General features: G+C 37.4%; 1 protein-coding gene across 2 annotated transcripts in view; it reads left to right on the top strand.

Annotated features, from left to right (window-relative positions):
- The window catches only part of zbtb20 (zinc finger and BTB domain containing 20), a 102,933-nt gene that overhangs the window by 20,850 nt on the left and 59,860 nt on the right, over positions 1-22,223 (top strand). Inside the window, exons 1-2 of one of the 2 annotated variants that reach the window (XM_062047682.1) lie at positions 18,596-18,659; positions 20,229-20,290. The gene's annotated coding sequence lies outside the window, so the exon portion shown is untranslated. Of the gene's footprint in view, positions 1-18,595; positions 18,660-20,228; positions 20,291-22,223 lie in introns of those variants that run through there. The other variant, XM_062047680.1, reaches the window with a different exon arrangement.

Genomic DNA, 22,223 nt, shown 5'->3' with positions numbered 1-22,223 from the left:
AGTTCCTCACGAACGTGACCGAAGAGGTAATAATCAAAATAGTTCATAAATGTATATCCAAAACCTCAACTGATTGTAACGGAATTAATATGGAGAAGATAATAAGATTATTAAAGAGATTTCACAACCTTTCACGTACATTAGTGAACTATCATTTGTTTGGCAAATTCCCAAACAAAATGAAAATAGCAAAAGTCGTACCGAATTATAAAACTGGAGACAAACACCAGTTTACAAACTATAGACCTGTTTCCTTACTTCCACAATTTTCTAATAATAATTGAAAAACTGTTGAACAACACACTGGACACATTCATAAATAAAAGTGGAACACTCGCTCACGTACAACCAATACGGATACAGAGCTAACATTTCAACATCGACGGCGTTATTGGAAATAACAGAAGAGATTAGCAATGCAATAGATGATAAACAGTGTGCAGATGCAGTCTTTATGGATCTAATAAAGCGTTTGACACAATCAATCATGATATATTTTCAAACGATATAGCATTGGCGGGTTGGTCAGGTCTTAAACTGGGTAAGAAGCTACTTAACCAACAGGAAGCAGTACGTGAAGTTAGGCAAACATACATCTACAGAGCTAATTATATCTTATGGCGTACCCCAGGTATCAATACTGGGGCCAAAATTGTTCCATCTGTACATAAATGACAAGTTTAATTAAAATAACATTTTAAATGACAAGCTACAAAGGACTTAAAATTAAAATTTTGTTCAAGAAAAAACGCACAGAAATGAACAAATTAAAAAGATGGTTTGACAAAAACAGACTATCTTTGAATCCCAGCAAAACCAAAATAATGTTACAGTTTGTATTTGCTAGCAGTAGAATGCAAAGTCAAACACAAATAGACGGAGTAGACATTGAAAGAGTAAAAGAAAACACATTGTTGGGTGTAATAATAGATGATAAAATGAACTGGAAACCTCATGTAAAAAATGTACAACATAAAGTAGCAAGAAACACGTCAAAAATGAATAAAGCTAAATATGTTCTGGACCAAAAATTTATCCATATTCTCTACTGCTCACTTGTGTTACCATATCTGAGATGTTATATTAGGACATAATTATAAAAGTAAGCTTCATTCACTAACAGTGTTACAAAAAAGTCAGTTAGAATACTACATGATGTTGGATATCGAGAATATTCAAACTCTTTATTTACTGAATCAAAAATATTGAAATTCAGCGATACAGTGAATTTGCAAAAAGCTCAAATTATGTACAAGGCAAAATATAACCTGCTACCCAAGAATGTACAACAATCCTCAGGGATTTAAAACATTTGTATGGCCGTTCAACACTTAAAACCTTTAGCATATCAGTATGTGGGATTTAATTATAGAATGGATTAAACAAAGAAGTCAAACAAAATACTACAATTTGATGGCCATATTATAAAAATGACTAAGACCATAAAAAGAAATATATACTGTTTCAGGCTTATTAAACCTTGTTTATCTGTTCAAGCTGCACAGGTTTACATGCATCCAATGATTGAATCCCATAAATGTTATTGTGCTATGGTCTGGGGACAAGCCACGAGATGTGTAGTGAAGCCTCTGTTGTCATTATATAAACAATCACTAAAGATGTTTGACCAAAAACCAATGAAGCATCATCACTGCCATATTACTCAAAAATATAACATGGTTAAGTTTTTATCATTTTATAAATTTCTAATTTTTATAAGCTATTTTTAAGTGTCTTAATGGATTAACCCCTGATGTGATGTGTCAAGAAATACAAAGACACAGTAGTGAAGGTGAGCAGACTCCAGCTGCAGAGTGAAAAGGTGCCGGACGACTCTGGGTCAGTCTGTGTTCTCAGTGAAGGCCTCACATCTGTGGAACTCTTTGCCACTGGAGTTAAAGTCACAGTCGGACATTAAACTGTTCTCCACCAAAACTGAAAAATGGGCTTGAGGAAAATCCGAAGTGTGAGCACTAGAACTGGATGTAGTATGGACAAATGGTGCCAATTATTTTCAACGTGTTTTTATTTTTGTACTTGTCTTAATCCTTTTGTATGTGTTTTACACTTTTCTCATCTTTTTTTAAAAGCCTAACCAGGGACGAGGGTTGAAAATCAGCCTGTGGCTAGAAGTGACATCAGTTACCTATGGGTTGCAATGTTTAATTGTACTGTCCCTGTCAAATAAATACAAACCCCGTTTCCATATGAGTTGGGAAATTGTGTTAGATGTAAATATAAACTGAATACAATGATTTGCAAATCCTTTTCAACCCATATTCATTTGAATGCACTACAAAGACAAGATATTTGATGTTCAAACTCATAAACTTTTTTTTTTTTTGCAAATAATAATTAACTTAGAATTTCATGGCTGCAACACGTGCCAAAGTAGTTGGGAAAGGGCATGTTCACCACTGTGTTACATGGCCTTTCCTTTTAACAACACTCAGTAAACGTTTGGGAACTGATGAGACACATTTTTTAAGCTTCTCAGGTGGAATTATTTCCCATTCTTGCTTGATGTACAGCTTAAGTTGTTCAACAGTCCGGGGGTCTCTGTTGTGGTATTTTAGGCTTCATAATGCACCACACATTTTCAATGGGAGACAGGTCTGGACTACAGGCAGGCCAGTCTAGTACCCGCACTCTTTTACTATGAAGCCATATTCATGTAACACGTGGCTTGGCATTGTCTTGCTGAAATAAGCAGGGGCGTCCATGGTAACGTTGCTTGGATGGCAACATATGTTGCTCCAAAACCTGTATGTACCTTTCAGCATTAATGGCGCCTTCACAGATGTGTAAGTTACCCATGTCTTGGGCACTAATACACCCCCATACCATCACAGATGCTGGCTTTTCAACTTTGCGCCTATAACAATCCGGGTGGTTCTTTTCCTCTTTGGTCCGGAGGACACGACGTCCACAGTTTCCAAAACAATTTGAAATGTGGACTCGTCAGACCACAGAACACTTTTCCACTTTGTATCAGTCCATCTTAGATGAGCTCAGGCCCAGCGAAGCCGACGGCGTTTCTGGGTGTTGTTGATAGACGGTTTTCGCCTTGCATAGTAGAGTTTTAACTTGCACTTACAGATGTAGCAACCAACTGTAGTTACTGACAGTGGGTTTCTGAAATGTTCCTGAGCCCATGTGGTGATATCCTTTACACACTGATGTCACTTGTTGATGCAGTACAGCCTGAGGGATCGAAGGTCACGGGCTTAGCTGCTTACGTGCAGTGATTTCTCCAGATTCTCTGAACCCTTTGATGATATTACGGACCGTAGATGGTGAAATCCCTAAATTCCTTGCAATAGCTGGTTGAGAAAGGTTTTTCTTAAACTGTTCAACAATTTGCTCACGCATTTGTTGACAAAGTGGTGAGCCTCGCCCCATCCTTGTTTGTGAATGACTGAGCATTTCATGGAATCTACTTTTATACCCAATCATGGCACCCACCTGTTCCCAATTTGCCTGTTCACCTGTGGGATGTTCCAAATAAGTGTTTGATGAGCATTCCTCAACTTTATCAGTATTTATTGCCACCTTTCCCAACTTCTTTGTCACATGTTGCTGGCATCAAATTCTAAAGTTAATGATTATTTGCCAAAAAAAAAAGTGTATCAGTTTGAACATCAAATATGTTGTCTTTGTAGCATATTCAACTGAATATGGGTTGAAAATGATTTGCAAATCATTGTATTCCGTTTATATTTACATCTAACACAATTCCCCAACTCATATGGAAACAGGGATTGTACATGAATGAATGAATAACATGATCCATGAGTTTAGGAACTGTTCAGTTTTAAATTGTTCACAGAGTACAAGGAGAAGAATCTTGATAAAAACATATTGAACCTTAACAAAAAAAAATAGATCATCTTAATCATCCTAAAATGTCAACCATAAATTACTAAACTAGTTATTTATGAGAACTTTATTTATTGTTTATTCATGTATTTAATCATTATTTACTCACTTGTTTTCTATTCCTGTATTTATTTATTAATTATATCAGCTCTGCTTTTGCCCTCCGGTAGTTGGCTTTCTGTAAATATGGCCCCCTAAAATAATTTAGTTGAATGTCCCTGCTGTAATAAGTCGAGCACACCTGCAATGTGGTCACTAGAGGGCAGTCTATGCCTGATTTTATCCTTTTCTCCAGTTGCTATGTATCCAGCATGGTTGGATGAGTTTATCTGGGACCTCTGACCTTGCAAATGTTCTTCCGCATGAATGGATACATATTCGCACAGATACACGCCGGAATTTGTAGAGTTTTCCCAGTAGAGTGGAAGCTTTTATTGCTACAAATGGGGAAGCACCTCCGTATTGTGTGACATGTTGACTTCCTGCAAGTGTGGCGGCCTTATACTTTTGTCTAGTGAACCTGCATTAACACATTGGCCTTGCTTGCCGTAAACTTCCTTGTTGATGATAAGTCAACTTGAACATGTGATATGTTAAGTTTTGGAAGTATAGAGAATTTGCATTAAGAGCATTAAACAAACAATAATTAAATGCCTGCAGGTGAGATGTGAGTGATAACAGTGGGAGGTAAGTAGGTTGGTAGGTAGGCAATTGCAAAATTGTGTTACCCTTCTTAAGACACTTTTTTGGATTAGGTTGTGATAATACTTTTATTCTGCACACTATTTTATGTCATTTAACAAACTTGTATTCTGTATTGTATTTATTGAGGTTTATTTAGGGGATAACGACCTGGCTGGCTGTTATGGGGAACAATTACATGGACTTTACCGCCATCCTGTGGCAAAGATTTGTCCTACAGTTAATGGAAATAGGTTCAGTGCATTCCATCCATTTTCTACCGCTTGGAGCTTTTGGGGTCGCGGGGGGTGCTGGAGCCTCTCAGTTGCATTCGGGTGGAAGGCGGTGTACACCCTGGACAAGTCGCCACCTCATCACAGGGCCAGCACAGATAGACAGACAACATTCACACTCACATTCACACACTAGGGCCAATTTAGTGTTGCCAATCAACCTACCCCAAGGTGCATGTCTTTGGAGGTGGGAGGAAGCCGGAGTACCCGGAGGGAACCCACGCAGTCACGGGAAGAACACGCAAACTCCACACAGAAAGACCCCGAGCCTGGGGATTGAACCCAGGACCTTCGTATTGTGAGGCACATGCACTAACCCCTGGTCCACCGTGCTGCCCGTTCAGTGCATAATAAAATCTAAAATGTGCACCTGTGTGTTTCTGTGTTGAGGCTTGGGAGGATGTGTAACATTTACAGTGTATGGGCATATATTGTGGTTAGGCGTATCGAAGGAACACCGCCTGTTCAGCAGGTTTCAGAACTTGTCGAAACCAATTCTGTGGAATAAAAGAAAATACTTGACACCTGGCTTGTTTAACCAGTGTAACGTATGCCAGCATGAACTATGCAGGCTATTTTGGTGCTACCTACAATTTGGGTGTGACCTGTATGCACCCTTTTCTACCTTGGAATCGTCTTTCAGTATATGCCGCTTCAGCTGCACAGATGTAACGTACTCCTTCCAACAACTCTGGAAGTGCATAACCCCACACTTGAGGCTTTATTGAGATAATAAATCATTCATTTTTTATCAATATCACATTGCAAATGCATTGAGCAGTGCCTGGAATGGCTTGACTTTGTTTCCAAAAGACCTCTGCCTATATGTTGAACTGCAAGCCCAAAGCAGTAAAACTGCACACTATTTTGAATATAGGCTGTATTATTTTTGGTTTTCAATGTCCTTCTTGACTGACTTAAAAAAACTAAAATTAACAAAGTTTTTTGTGCACGGCATCTTGAAATAGTAAAAAGCAAATACAGCCCTGGCCAGAATAAAACAAATTGTAAAGTCAAATCCGTCATGTTCTTACTTGGAGGTGAGGATGGAGGTGTGTGACCAGTAGAGGCGGAGAATAAAAATCAAAGACCATGATCATAATAATACTAATGATAAGAATGTATTTATTTAATAAGGCGTCTTTAAAGGCCCTCAAGGTTGAGCAAGTCTGGGGATGCACAACATTAAACATTCATACATTGAAGACACTTTTGCCTCTTCTAGCAACAATTTTCACTCTCTAATCAACACTTTTTTAGACATCTACAGAGCCGCAGTTTTGTTCGTAATACTTTCCCCAGGTTTCGAAACTTACCAACTGACACAGTTTTAGATGCTTTTTCGACACCACTTCCGACTTTAAAAAGATCATTTTACACGTATTTACAATCAAATTTTTTCATTTACGCCCTGAGTCTCTGAATTCAATTAAGTCACTTTGGGAGGGTGACTTAGGAGTGACCCTATCTGAGGATAGAGATTTTAAGTAGAGTTCATAAGTTTTCTATTTGTGCTAGACACAGCCTTATTCAATGCAAGCTAACACATTGTACCTATTATACCAAGGTCCGGCTGGCTAAGATGGATGACGTAATATGGGTATTATGTGATCATTGTCAACGGGCTCCAGCTAACTTTATACATATGTTTTGTCTTTGTCCATCCTTGTGAAGTTACTGTACTGAAGTTTTCAATATTTTGTCTTTGGTAATTGGCGAAATGATGGACAAAATCATCCAAGGGGACTTTTTGGGTTAGCCCGTCTGTCATATTTTCTTTGCAAATCCAAAAATAACTTGGTAGCATTTACTACTTTTTTGGCTATAAGACTAATTGTGCTAAATTGGAAGTGCCTCCCTACAACTCCCACTGGATTAGAGATATTCTGTATTTCCTTAAATTGGTGAACATTAGGCTGATATTGAACGGTTGTTCTGTGAAGTTTCAGGAAGTATATGGGGTAGTTTACATAAAATATGTAAAAGAGACTGATCTCAAATGTAACCCTAATTGAAAAGTTATAGAAAGGTAGATAATTGATGAGCCTTTTGTCGGCTTTTGTGTATTGTTGCACCGTGTTGGGGACATTCAGGAGTGCAGTTGTCTGTGGCTTAATGTCAATATCTGCCTGTACTTATTTGACCGGTGCATGTTTTTTAATTCTAGTTTATTATTTTATTTTATTTTATATATAATTTTGTATGTTACTTGTTTGGGGAGAAGAAAAGAGCACATGACATGTGTTTGATTGTATTTCTCGACTGTATGTTTCAGAAATTCAAAACATTTGTATTTTTTATTTTTATTTTTTAAAGGCACCCAAAGTCGCCACACAGGACCTATAAAGCAGTTTGAAAACAGTTAGAAATTGAACAAAGTCAGTAAACATTCTTTATTGTTTCCCATAGAAAATGAAGTAAACAAACTCTGTTCAGTTCAGTTCAGTTTCAGTTTATTTCGAACATGCATACGATACAATGTCATGCATCACATATTTCCAGTTATTTTATTACAGCACGTCTGAAAAGGAGTAGGAAGAAGCTGAGCTTATTTAATCCTACCCCTTTTCATACTAGAGCAATTTTATCCCATTTCCTTGTTCTCTGTAACAGAACAGTGAATACATAAATAATTAACTATAGTAAGTAAACAAATATTAAATACATAAGTAATATTTATCTCAAAAATAAATAAATAAATAAAGGGTTCAAGATATTCATCATAATTATTGTTCTGTGTACTTTGTGAACACTTGTAGTTTGAACAGTCTCTTAAACTGAATCATATTGGTGCTTTGTTTGATTTCTTTGGTTAATCCATTCCATAATTTAATTCCACATACGGAAATGCTAAAGGTTTTAAGTGTTGTATCAGCACACACATGTTTTAAATTAGATTTTCCTCTATGGTTATATTTGTTGAGAAGAATTGGGTAGCAGGTTATAATTTGCTTTGTACATAATTGTAGCTGTTTGCAAACGCACCAAATTGTTGAATTTCAATATTTGTGATTCAATAAACAAAGGGTTTGTATGTTCTCTATATCCAACATTGTGTATTATCTTAATTGATATTTTTTGTAACACCGTTAGTGAAGCGCACATTTGTAGTTGTTTCCCCATATTTCTACACAATAACTCAGATATCCAAAAGGGCCCCATTCATAAAAGTAGAAGTGGAGAAAATAATAGATTTTTAGATGCATCGCAATTTGGACATGGTCAATTACAAAATCAATTAGTAAACGTCAATAATCGATTAATTTAATGTAAATAAAGTAATGCAAACAGCTTTAAAAATGTGGTAGTCGAGAAAGGTCATGCAAAATGTAAATGTCACAATACAATATCATTAATTACAACAAAAAAAACCTTTCAACAACGGTCAGCCAAGGAAAAGTAATTTCATCAGAAAGAAAGAAATAGAAGAGATGGATGAAGGAGGCTATGGAAATTAGGAAGTGAGGGGCCAACACCATCAACAAGGATGAGGAGACATGCATGCTTCCACACACTGTCCGTAATTGGCGACACCATAGCAGAGAACAGATAGTGTATATTGGGGGGCGGTACCAAAGACTAGGGGTGAATGATACTGACCAATAAAAAGTCTTCTAACATATTGTTCAGAGGAGGTCCCGCCCACAAGATCAAAGTTGAGTCTAACCCTAAAAAAGAATTGTAACCCAAAACATGTTTTGTAACCATGCAACATCATGATTAAAATAGAGCAAGTTGAAGGAAATGGATGAACGATAAAAGAAATGAAGCCATACCCTGAGGTGACTGCATCATGGTCCATACAAAGAATCAGCAGCCTGTTGCAAGCCACCATTGAAAATCTGCAAATATTTCTAAAAACGTTATTTTGCGGCAAACATGGTAGAGATGAAGTATGAATCATGAGATACACAGAAGACCACATTATTCTTATCTCAGTTAAAGGGCTGACACAGACGTGGAGGCTTGTGCACTGAAAAGATATGAAAAAGAAGACGCCTATTAATCATTTATACCACTTGGACACAAAAGACAGCACTGTGCCAGCTCATTTCGAAGAGACTGAGGAAATTGTTTGTTTTTTTCTTTTGTGGGGGCTGTCATCTTTGATCATGTATGAGATTATTCCACCTAGCTAGAAATAGTGGTCATCACACACTGTACATGCCTTCTTAAGTGCAACACTTTCACTTTGAATCATATCAGGCCCTGCAGATAAAGATTGACCATTGTAGGATCAAGGAAAAATCCCTCATAAATAATCTCAACAGACATACAGCAGATATGCACATCCATTCAGTATTGAACAAAGACAAAAGTAGACTCCTTAGCCTGGTGGGAAAAAGCATTCCATAAATTCCTTGATGAGCCCCAATAAGCGAGTCTGTTTTTTTGTGTGTGTTTTTTAAGACAAAATCCAATCTCCAATCAAATGAGTGCGTTCGGGAGGTGAACAATATGGGATTGACATTAATTTATTTTCTAATAGAGTGTTTATATTTAGAAAAAGCGAACTCTTAAATGATGCTAATTAGATAACTATTCATCAGCGTGGCTCATGTAGTGTCGTAAACGTATTTAAAAACTGAATTAAGCAAGGGCGAAGAACATGTACTGTATATTGTAAATATTTTTTTTTAAAAAGGCCTAAACATCAGATGTTCCTATTAGGGCTTTAATGATTATTCAATTGAATCAAAACATTTGATTTAAAAAAGCTTCATTGTATATTCTGTTGCTTTAATTAATCGTTTATTGAGTATAACTTTTAAAATTGATAAAATCCGGACCGCATGGTATGCAAGGAAGTTTAAAGATGCTGACATACAGCGCTTCCCTTTTTCCACATCTTATGTTACAGCCTTATTCCATTATGGAATACATTCATTTTTGTTTTCAAAATTCTAAACACAATACCAGCAGTTACAGCCGCAAATAGTTTTGAATACAATGCCACAAGCTTGGCACACCTATTTTTGGGCAGCACCTCTCAAGCTCCATCAGGTTGGAAATTCCTTCAAAACAACTCTCTCCGCCAATCTTTTTTTGCTCCGGATCTGTATATGCTCCAAGACTTTCTTGGTGCTGTCTGCTATTTAACATCAGCATAGCCATCAGAGACTCAATATTTGTAATCTGTGCCAATATCACAGCGGCCATCAAGCACAACAAGAACTGTGCTGTTGACTTGTAAGGAGCCTCAGATGCCTTGTTATAGTGTGATGTCGTAGTCAACCGGAAAAGCAATACTTTAATCCGCGCTATAAGGAAATAAGTGCTCCCTATTGTACAGGAAGGACTTGGCATCTGACCAATAGTCGCATTAGAGAGTGTGCATGGACACTGGGACTTCACATGTAGGTATAATAAACTATTTTAGAAATCAGACTAATTTAGTGTATGGAAACAGACTGGCTGTAGGGATTGTATAAGCCTGGCAATGAGAGGTGCCTAGTTTCCTCCAAACATGATGCCTGGCATTCGTGCCAAATAGTTCAAAGTTCAAGTTCTGTTCCCAATTAGCCTGTTCACCTGTTGGATGTTTCAAATAAGTGTTTGATGAGCAGTCCTCAACTTTCTAAGTCTTTTTTGCTACTTGTGCCAGCTTTTTTGAAACATGTTGCAGGCATCAAATTCCAAATGAGCTAATATTTGCAAAAAATAACAACGTTTACCAGTTCGAACGTTAAGTATTGTCTTTGCAGTGTATTCAATTGAATATAAGTTTAAAATGATTTGCAAATCATTGTATACTGTTTTTATGTACGATTGACACAAAGTGCCAACATTACTGGTTTTGGGTTTTGTAGTAGTTGTTGTGCATCTTACAATAAAGTGGTCCACCGAGCGGTTTACTCCTTACCGCTTAAGGGTGATGGGTCAAATGCAGAGAATAATTTCGCCACACCTAGTGTGTGTGTGAAAATCATTGGTACTTTAACTTTAACTTATTAAAACATTGGTTTTGCTGCTGCAGTGTTGTGCAAAATACAGTGTACTACCTCAATTTACAAGCCTAATTTTGTTCTGTGACGTAGCTCGTCACTCGAAACGCTTGTATATCAAATCAACATTTGCCCATTGAAATTAATATAAATCAGAAATCGGTGCTTGGTCCAACCAAAACAGCACAACTTTGAAAGGTAACATGTTTTTTAAAAAGAGAAAAAAAATGTTCAGATAAAAATATCATATATACAATTGAATGGACTGATAACCACAGTTGTTTTATGAAGTAATGTAATAATAATGTACACAATTTATCTTGGAGGATGGACTTGTACGGTGTCTGCCTGAAGCTGCTTCTCTGTCAAACACACCATCAGCAGCTTCTCTGTATTTTCATGGATACATTTCCACTGCTTACTAAAGATATTATTTTAACATTCTTAGCTGGCGTTAGACTCATTCTGCTTCTGTATGGTGCAGACTAGAAGTGATACACTCAAATTGCTTCACTAAGTTGGCTACACACAATCCTGATTTTAATGATTTCTTTTTTTACTTCGATGAATATTATCCACTTCTTCTCAGCACTATCCTTCACACTCCCTTTCTTCCTTGGAAAAACTACATACTGTATGTCAATCTCCAGCTATAAGCTGATGCTAACGAGAAAAAAACTGCTATTTCGGTCGGATCTTAAGGGATTCACTGTGACATTTGCTATGCCACGGATGGCAGAGATGCTTGTTCAACACTCTTAAGTTCAAATCATGTACTTGTTATGATGACCATGTGGTCAAAGAGAGCTTGATTCCTTTCCACGTTCTCATGCACTCCAAACCATCATTAAAGTAAAATAAATAGTTTTCTTTATGAGTTTTTATATTTGTGCTTCTTATCCACACTTGGTCCTCTTAGCAGTTTAGGTAAACACAACACCTTAGCTATAATTATTTACTTGAAAAAGTTGTATACCAACAGCTTACTGACTTTCTCCTGCATACCAATGTGTTTGATACTTTCCAATCAGGCTGTTGGCCCCACCACAGCACTGAAACAGCCCTGATCAAGGTGACTAATGATTATGAACAAAGACACAGGACAAGTCTCAGTCTTGGTTCTGCTGAACCTGATCTGCCTTTGAAATAGTTGACCATACTATCTTAATATAGAGGTTAGAAAATGGTGTGGGAATATGTGAATATGCTCTAAATTGGTTCAAATCCTATCTCGATCACAGGACATGTTGTAATTGGTAACTGTGTCTCTAACCAAATGGCTTTGACTGTGGGGTTCCTCTGGGCTTGATTCTGGGACCCCTCTTGTTCAACTTGTACATGCTGCCACTCGGCCAGCTAATACGCACTTCAATGTTTCCTACCACAACTATGCAGATGACACTCAGATCTACGTGTCTCTGACGACAGGTGAACGTCGGCCTTTTGATTCACTTTGTCGCTGTATCAAACAGATTGGTGTGTGGATGGAAAACCATTTTCTTTAGCTCAACTCAGCCAGAACAGAAATCATTGTCTTTTGCACAAAAACAAAAGAGAAACTATTATTAGTCACATTGAGACCCATACAATTTAGGCTGATGGCGTATGGAATGGCTGTTTAGTGTATTTCTATACTGATACCATGTAAATAAACAGACAATATTAGGTCACAGTTCTTTTACTAAAAAGTATGTAATTGAAATACAACGCAATGTGATTTATAAAATAAAGTGTACCGAATTGTTTATAAAAAGTCAGGCTTTTGTCCGCAATATCCAACAGTCAGAAAGTTCTCCTCTCGGTAAATGATGAAATCATGAGCGTCAGGTGATTCGTTTTGGTCCATTCCAACTGTAAATAACAATATACAAACAATAAATGTCAGGGTTTATCTCAAGCCGACAACACGAATACATTGGCTTTAGCGTTAGCTCGTTAGCATTAGCATTCTGTTAACTCGGGTTGAGGCTAATAACTACACAAATTGAGTGTCACTGACTACTTTTACAACATGTAATAAAGTAAATAGTTAATATTTGATGGTATTTACCTTTGTTCCACTCATGTGCAGCCTCCTTTATTTCATATTTATCCAATGAAGTCAAGAGTTGTTGTTACTCCCTCCGAGGTCTTAATCAAGGCTCAACTTGTTAGTTTTTCTCACTGACATTTATTTCAGCCACGCCTTCTTCTCGTTAACAACAATGCCAAAATAATGCTGTCAGAACTAATAAATAAGAAAAACAGAACTTACAATTAGTCTGACATCAAATAAAAGAAAACACATTGATTTCACATACATTATCAGAAAGAATCATACCTCATTGGCCTCACAAACTCCGAGGGAATAAAGTTTATTTTCAAGTCCCACCTAGCTAAGAGGAACTCCGAAAGGTTCCTATGAGAACCCTGGTAGATTTTTGGTGGAAACACAGGGGGAACTTTATATACCCGCATAAGTGGGGAAGTTCCTAAAAAAGTTCCTGTGGTAGAAAAGGGCCTTTAGAAAGACTAATCCATGCCTTTGTCTCCAGCAAAAGAACTGTAAAGCAGCTGCAGTACATCCAAAATGCTGCTACTCGAGTCATGACTGGAACTAGGAAATAGGACATTACTAGTCCAGTGCTTAGGTCACTGCACTGGCTTCCTGTTGCTCAGAAAATAGACTTTAAAACACTTTTGCTTGTGCACAAGTATTTTCATGGTCATGTGCCAAAGTACATCTCTGATTTGTTAGAACCATATCGGCCTCTGAGAACCTCAAGGAGTGGTCTCCTGCTGGTGCCTAGAGTCAGAACAAAACATGGTGAGTCTGCATTTCAGTTTTATGCTCCTAAAATCTGGAATCGTCTCCCAGAAGATGTGAGACAGGCCTCGACGATGGCAATGTTCAAATCCAGGCTGAAAACACTTTTATTTAATTGTGCACAACTGAAAGTATCTTGTGTACAGCATTTGATTTTAATTTGAATTATGGTTGTTTTTATGTTGATTTTATATTATAATTTTATTTTGATTTTTTTTTTTTGCATTCTTGTAATTTTCCGTGAAACATTTTGAATTGCCTTGTGAAAGAATTGTGCTCTATAAATACACTTGCCATGCCTTGACTTACAGTCAATAACTACAGTTAAATATCTAAATCAATCATAAGCGGGCGTAATTATACTTTACTTTTGTTTATTTTTCTAAAAGCATCAGCTGCCTAATACTTGAAAGTATAAAAGGGGATAAAGAAACTTTTTTTTTTTTTTTTTAAACAATTTTTGTTTGATTTGATCGATGTCTAAAATCCCCAAATGTTGTGGAAAAAACACCTCAAACCACACTCACAGATGAAACACAGCATGATAAAATATTGTTTTATCATTTGTTGCAGAACCAACAACAAAGTGTTGCCCCAGCCACAAAAAGAAAAAAGACATTTGGCAGTAATGTGAGGAGGCCTTTTACTCTGTCACATCTAGCACGTCTGTGATCACTTCTTGTTAGATTCAGTGTAACATGTTATCCCAATGTTGTCACTTTGCACTGCCACCCAAGTTATTTTAGGCCCAATAATTGACAAATTAAGACCAAAATACCCTACTCCCCCCCAAAAAATAACCCAAAAGTGAGAGGAGAGTGGCAAACAAAGTCGTACTATTTTGTGCACTTGTCTCCTGTTGTGTTTAGACGATTAAAAGCTTTCTGTAAAACGTTGCAGGCGTTGCTACACTTGCTATTTGAATTTGAATGCATCTCAAAAAGAAAAAAAGACAATGACTGCTACATGTTGTCCTCACACTCGGGGTTGTTTCAGTGCTGAAGTTATAAAGTCCATGTGTTAAATGTTTGTAAACCATGTATGTCACTAAGTTGACTGACATCTGATGTAGCAATAACAAGCTATCAATCATGAGCCATTGACAACCAGGTGTTAAATGCACCTTTTGCGATGTTGGTAAGTTATCATTGAGTTGTGTCTCACTTTAGACACTTTTCACATCTTCACAGTTATCATTATTATCACAGTATTGTTATTGTTATCTATAAACACACTGAAATATTTGAACAAAGGTATTTACTTTTAAATAAATAACTAGACACACTGTTAGAAACCCCACAATTTTGCATGTTTTGTGTTATAAGTTTCACCGATAGAGTTTTAGTCTTTGTATTTTATCTGTTTTAATGGTAAATGGTAAATGGGTCATACTTGTATAGCGCTTTTCTACCTTTTTAAAGAACTCAAAGCGCTTTGACACTATTTTCCACATTCACCCATTCACACACTGATGACGGGAGCTGCCATGCACGGCGCTAACCAGGCCCTTCATGAGCAAGGGTGAAGTGTCTTGCTCAAGGACACAACGGACGTGATTAGGATGGTAGAAAGTGGGGATTGAACCAGCAACCCTCAGATTGCTGGCACGGCCACTCTGACAGAAAACAAGCACCTAAATTCAGCATCGACACTGCTATGTTCCAAGGGACGACTAAACAAGAGGACCTAGTTTCAGGATTGCATCCACCTACACTTATAGAGATTATTGAAACAACATCAAAGATTGTTGAACAAGAAAATATGGAACTAAAAAATTTCTGCAACAAAGATCACAAAAACCAGGATTTGGAAAATGATATATATCCAGATACAAATTTTTTCTCCCACATTAGTAATAATTGTTTTATTATACAGATGAACAATATAATAGCAACATTAAATGTGATAACAAATTGTCAATTATTCATTTTAATAGCAGAAGCTTGTATGCAAACTACAACAATATTAAGAACTTTTTGGAACAAATCAACGAACCCTTCAAAGTGATTGCCGTCACAGAAACATGGATTGATGATAAAAAAGGAATAGATTTTGATCTGGAAGGATATGAACTAAACTACATCAACAGAACCAACAAAAATGGAGGAGGAGTAGCTGTTTAAGTGATGAAGAACCTGAACTACAAAGTGGTAAAAAACATGTCATTTGCTATAGATAATATCTTAGAATGTATAACCATTGAAATATGTCAGGAAAAAAGCAAAAACATATTCATCAGTTGTATATATAGATCACCTAAGTCAAGTATATAAGCATTATTGTGATTACTTATGGAGTATATTGTGAATAAATTGAGAACAGGAAGTGAACAAAAGTTTTAGCAACTGTTATGTAAAGGAAAAGGGGTAGGATTAAATAAGCTCTGCTTCTTCCTACTCCTTTTCGAACATGTTGAAAAGAGAAACTGGAAATTGTGATGTATCATGTTGTATGCTTGCATGTTCAAAATAAACTCAAACTCAAACTCAAACTCAAACTCTCCCAACTTTGCCACGCCGTCCCCGTTAATGGCTAATCTTTTATTGTCGTACATCTTTAAGATTTATTTAAATGAAAAGGACGTAACAAATACAATCTATTATTATTATTTATTCTTTCTGGCGGGCGTCCTACTCTGTTCAGCAGTCCTTGAACGCACCATAAAACACCTCTGTCTCGTATTCTTCCAAGTATAGCTTGTATTCAGTTACATGACTTTGAACGGTAATAAACTAAGTGGTGATCCACCAAAACAACATGGATACTATGCAGCAAACAGCGAGCAAACTGAGTATGCAAGGGGCTCGGATCTTACCGCTAAAATACCAAAGACTGTAAAAATGGGACTCATTACCTCCCTGCTTGGCACTCAGCATCAAGGGTTGGAATTGGGGGTTAAATCACCAAAAATGATTCCCGGGCGTGGCCATCGCTGTTTCCCACTGCTCCCCTCACCTCCCAGGGGGTGATCAAGGGTGATGGGTCAAATGGAGAGAATAATTGCGCCACACCTAGTGTGTGTGTGACAATCATTGGTTCTTAACTTAAAAGCAGATACGAGCAAAATAGGAATTTGGTATCAAGACGTGCATCATTTTTGCTCGAGTAAAATCACATATCATGATTCAACTTTGCGTCATGCGAGGACGCATCCTTTTAAACAAACTGCCAGTAGCCTTCGAATGGCTTGATTCACTGTTTTTCATTTTCCCATTATGTTAACCACTCATGAAGATAATTGGAATTGTGAAAGACGAATAAGTGATCGAATTACACAATATCCAGACTCGCCAAATTGGTTTCGAAAACACTCATAGCAAACATGTGTTTCAAGAACTCAGTAACAAGATAAAATGCAAATAAGATAATACTTAATGGGAAGTTTGAAACGTTGAAAGTATGTCAAACAAACCTTTAACAAAGTAATCACTGCAAACTTTTCCAATTTTCGACTCTACTCCCTTGGACTTCCCCGGTGTCTTTCGTAAAATCTTTAGCCCTTCGTGATTATCTCTCGCGGAATTCTGTAGAATCCTTTGTCCTTTTTTTTATTTGAACGGTTGCAACAGCCTAAAACAATGCAAGCATAGGGCAATTTTCTGTGAAAAAGGCAAAATGCTGCCCAGAACGCTTTGACAACAGGCACTTGCCTGACCACCACTTTGAGCCTCGTGTATTTAATGAGCCGAATGTGACGTCAGGTGAATAAAACCCGTTGAACGATCACTCTGTTCCAAGACAGCACAGCTTGTAGGTTCAGTGTGCACAATTAAACAGCTTAGTTGCTCAGACGGCAATGTGTTCATATAAGTTCACATTGTGTTATGTTTCCTTATTGGGGAAATACATTCATTTCGCTTGTTTTCATGTTAGTGTTTAAGCTAGCGAGCTGGCACCAGTCAATTCGTGAATTGATCCGAGTGCGGCGTGGCGCAGTTGGGAGAGTGGCCGTGTCAGCAACCTGAAGGTTCCTGGTTCGATCCCCAACTTCTACCAACCTTGTCACGTCATGGCTGCTCCCGCCGTGTGTGTGTGAATGGGTGAATGTGGAAATAGTGTCAAAGCGCTTATACCTGGGCGGATGGGTCAACTCAACTGAGCAGGATTTAAAAGTGAGGAAGGCACTTGCATGGAGGGCCCTGAACGGCATGACCAGTGTATGGAGCTCCAACCTCCCCCGCCAAATCAAACTCAGCTTCTTCTACGCGACAGTTGAGTCCGTTCTCCTCTATGGCAGCGAATGCTGGACCCTGAAGCCAACCCTGGAGAGGTCTCTGGATGGTTGCTACACCAGGATGCTGCGTGCAGTGCATAACATCAACAAGAGTGCGCACGTAACCAACAGAGTCCTCTACAGGGGAATACCAAGGGTGAGCGAGAAGATTGCTGTAAGGAGAATGAGACTAGCAGGGCACTGCCAAAGGCATCAGGAGCTGCCAGCCAGCAAATTGGTACTGTGGGAACCAACACATGGGCATCGGTCAAGAGGACGTCCCACACTAACATACGTGGACATACTCAAGAAGGATGCAGGAGCTCAGAGTACCAAGGAACTGGCCAAATGTATGGAGAATCGGGATGACTGGAAGCAACGATGGAAGGCTCGTCTGAGGACGACCTAGAGAGAGCTTTGAGTACCTTGAAGTTAGAAAAGCGCTATACAAGTATAACCCATTCATCAATCATGTTTTTCGATCATTTTTATTTAAAAACGTTAATACTGGGATAGGCTCCAGCACTCCCCACGACCCCATAAGGGACAAGCGGTAGAAAATGGATGGATGGAATGCTAACCGTCGGGAGTTTTACCATGGTTATCATTGTTATCATCTCTACTGCAGACAATGCGAACAAAAATGCAAAGCTTTCAGCTCTGCATTCTCAAACATTTATTTTTATGCAGCTAACCGTCGTCAGCAAGTGATGACGTCGTGCCTGCTTGCCTCATTACTAGTCAACATGACAGCCTTGAGTGCTAATTGTTTAAAAATGTGGGCTCTCTTTACCAATAAGACTGAAAATCCGGGTCATTAAAACAATTGTGTAAAAGCCAAGGTGAGTAGACTTGTTTGCCCTTTGAGGATTTTTGTCTTTCCCAACCTATAAATGTTGTTACAATGTTAGACACTCAAATTAATTAATGAAAGCGTAAAATCATAAGGTTCCTGCATTTGGACGTGAGCCTGCAAGCAGTTTTGAATGCCTCTGAATGCTGTCTTTTTTTTTTAAAGTGGGCAATTTGTGATGTGTAAAAATAAGTTAACTACTTCAACCTCCTAAGAACCAGTGTCCTCTACAGTGGACATTTGTTTTTGGTCTTTTTTCAGAATCACTAATGTCAAAAAAAATTATGGAAGTAGAATTGTCTCACAGCAATACATATGCATATATTAATAAATATACAAATACAAATGTGATATACAAATAAATAATTTGTATAAATAAATGCATATTTGTAAATACATTTTTGAGATTTTAAAATATATACAAATAAAATGTATAAATATAAATATGTGACATAAAAATAAATCAAGAATTTGTATAAACAAACGTGTATTTGTAAATATATTTTTGAGATTTGAATATAAATATGCTTGGTTTTAAATTTGTATTTGTATTGAATTTGCATATGTGGATCGCTTTTTTGCTTTTGTGTTGATGAGACATTGCTACCACAAACCAGATGCACAAATAAATGTGACCTACACACTCCCCTGAACAACCAGCAGAGGGCACTGCAGCCAGAGCGGTCTGGGTCACAGAACATTATATGCATTATATGCAAAATGCCCGGAGTTCTCTGCACAAAAACAATCCACGTCTTTACAGAGAGAACACACAACGGGCCTGAGCTAGCTAACATTAGCGTTGTACTAGCTAATGCTAATTTATTCAGTTAATCTGAAAGACCGTACTAGCTGCTTATTTTATTGTATCAATGCCGTTTAATGACCTTGTTCCGATGTAGATACTGATCTTTTATCAGTGCAATGTGTGTCAAATCATCCCAAAAGTCATGACGTAATGTGAGCCTCCGTAGGGTGCCTCTGATTGGTTCGCCAGTGTCTGACCATGGCTGTGACCCAGACTGCTCTGGCTGCAGTGCCCTCTGCTGGTTGTCCAGGGGAGTGTGTAGGTCACATTTATTTGTGCATCTGGTTTGTGGTAGGAATGTCTCATCGACACAAAAGCAAAAAAGCGATCCACATATGCAAATTCAATACAAATACAAATACAAAATCAAGCATATTCAAATCTCAAAAATATATTTACAAATACACGTTTATTTATACAAATTCTTGATTTATTTGTATGTCACATTTTTATATTTATACATTTTATTTGTATATATTTTCAAATCTCAAAAATATATTCACAAATACGCGTTTATACAAATTATTTATTTGTATACCACATTTGTATTTGTATTTGTGTATTTATTAATATATGCATATTTATCAATATCATATTGATATATATAAATTGATGTGAGACAATTCTACTGCTATTTCAATTACAAATGTCCACACTCTTGTTGTCTTTCAGCTTCTACCATCATGAGTGACCAAAGTGCGTAAAGCGCATGTATGATTTGGCTTGTTTGTGTTTTTTGTTTTATGCCAGATGCCCGTCGCTGAAGACGATGATGAAGAAGGCGGACATATTGTGCAAAGATCCCACAAAAAGTGAGTACGCCTCTCTTAATTATGGTGCTCACATTGACGTGTTGTGTTGCCATTGGTAAGAAAACAAGGAGAAACATGATAGCAACATTTATGAATGTCATAAAATAAAATGTAGTCATTTATGTGCATTTAGTATATTGCCAAGAAAGAAGATGCTTACTTGAATCAAGGTGGTTATGTTTTTTAACTTGTTTCAAACAAGCATACAGCTACAATATGGTACATCACATATTTCCAGTTTCTCAACATGTTGAAAGGGAGTAGGAAGAAGCTACACCTTTTTCATCTCATAGCAATGTGTTACACATTTGTGTGTTGCCTTCCTGTACTCAATTTGTAACAAACAAATTGAATAAATAAATAAAGTTCTCATGAATAAATATTTAAGTAAAAATTGTGATTCACATAATGAGATGATTATGATTATCTCAATAACTTTTAGCATTCACTTGCAGAGAAGTGGAGCTTCACATCTGTGTTTATATTACAGTTGAGTGCATTGATAACATAAAATGTAAATTGTTGTTACACAAACTCCTTTATTTAGATGGAAGCAAAAGCTCAACAGGGAAAGTAAGCAGGAATTCCAATGTCAATTTTTATCGTAGACTCCCAAGTCGTCAAAACATGTCAAGACACCTCTTCTCGACCAATCACACACTTTGGGCTTCACAATAAAAGCGCTATGCGTCAAATCCGGTTCAACTCCGTAGCAAAATGAAAAATAGTGTTACATTACGATCATGCTTTGTCAAAAAAAATGTATAACGTATTTTGTCATATTTCTACCTAAATAAATGTTTTCTGGCCAATCGAAATAAAGTGTATATTCTTTTATAACCTGTTCTGATTGATAGTCTGCAATTACAAAATGTTTAGCAGGCTGAATATTACACTTTAATAATAAATAGAGAAATCCAAAGAGGTTCATTACGTTTTCAAAAATGTTTGCAATTTGTTATTCTTATAGCCAGACCTGTGTGTTTACTACCGTACCTGACGGTTTCGGAAGTAAACACACAGAGATTGGCTATAAGAATAACAAATTAAATAAATAGAGAAGGTTAAAGTTTGTCATGCAGATAAATGATGACCATTAACTTGCACAACATGTGATGTACAAAATATCAGAAGCATTTATTCAGGTAAAAATGTCACAGATTACATTACCAAACATCTTTGACAATCAAACCATGATCGTAACAATCCAGATTAGGTGTTATTAAAGGCCTACTGAAACCCACTACTACCGACCACGCAGTCTGATAGTTTATATATCAATGATGAAATCTTAACATTGCAACACATGCCAATACGGCCGGGTTAACTTATAAAGTGCAATTTTAAATGTCCCGCTAAACTTCCGGTTGAAAATGTCTATGTATGATGACGTATGCGCGTGACGTCAATCGTTGAAACGGGAAGTATGCAGAAACATTGAATCCTATACAAAAAACTCTGTTTTCATCACAAAATTCCACAATATTCTGGACATCTGTGTTGGTGAATCTTTTGCAATTTGTTTAATGAACAATGGAGACTGCAAAGAAGAAAGTTGTAAGTGGGATCGGTGTATTAGCGGCGGACTACAGCAACACAACCAGGAGGACTGAGAGGTGGATAGCAGACGCGCTAGCCGGCGAACTCACCTTAACTTCCTCCATCTCCGGGCCACCGAATGCATCTGTGATCGGGTGAAGTCCTTCGTCGCACCGTCGATTGCTGGAACGCAGGTGAGCACGGGTGTTGATGAGCAGATGAGGGCTGGCTGGCGTAGGTGGATAGGTAACGTTTTTAGCATAGCTCTGTGAGGTCCGGTTGCTAAGTTAGCTTCAATGGCATTGTTAGCAACAGCATTGTTAACCTTCGCCAGGCTGGAAAGCATTAACCGTGTAGTTACATGTCCATAGTTTAATAGTATTGTTGATTTTCT

The sequence above is a fragment of the Entelurus aequoreus genome, linkage group LG05, assembly GCF_033978785.1.
Source record: "Entelurus aequoreus isolate RoL-2023_Sb linkage group LG05, RoL_Eaeq_v1.1, whole genome shotgun sequence".
Classification (NCBI taxonomy): Eukaryota; Metazoa; Chordata; class Actinopteri; order Syngnathiformes; family Syngnathidae; genus Entelurus; species Entelurus aequoreus.
Note: the sequence above shows the minus strand (reverse complement) of the source record. Positions and strands in the feature narration are given on the sequence as shown.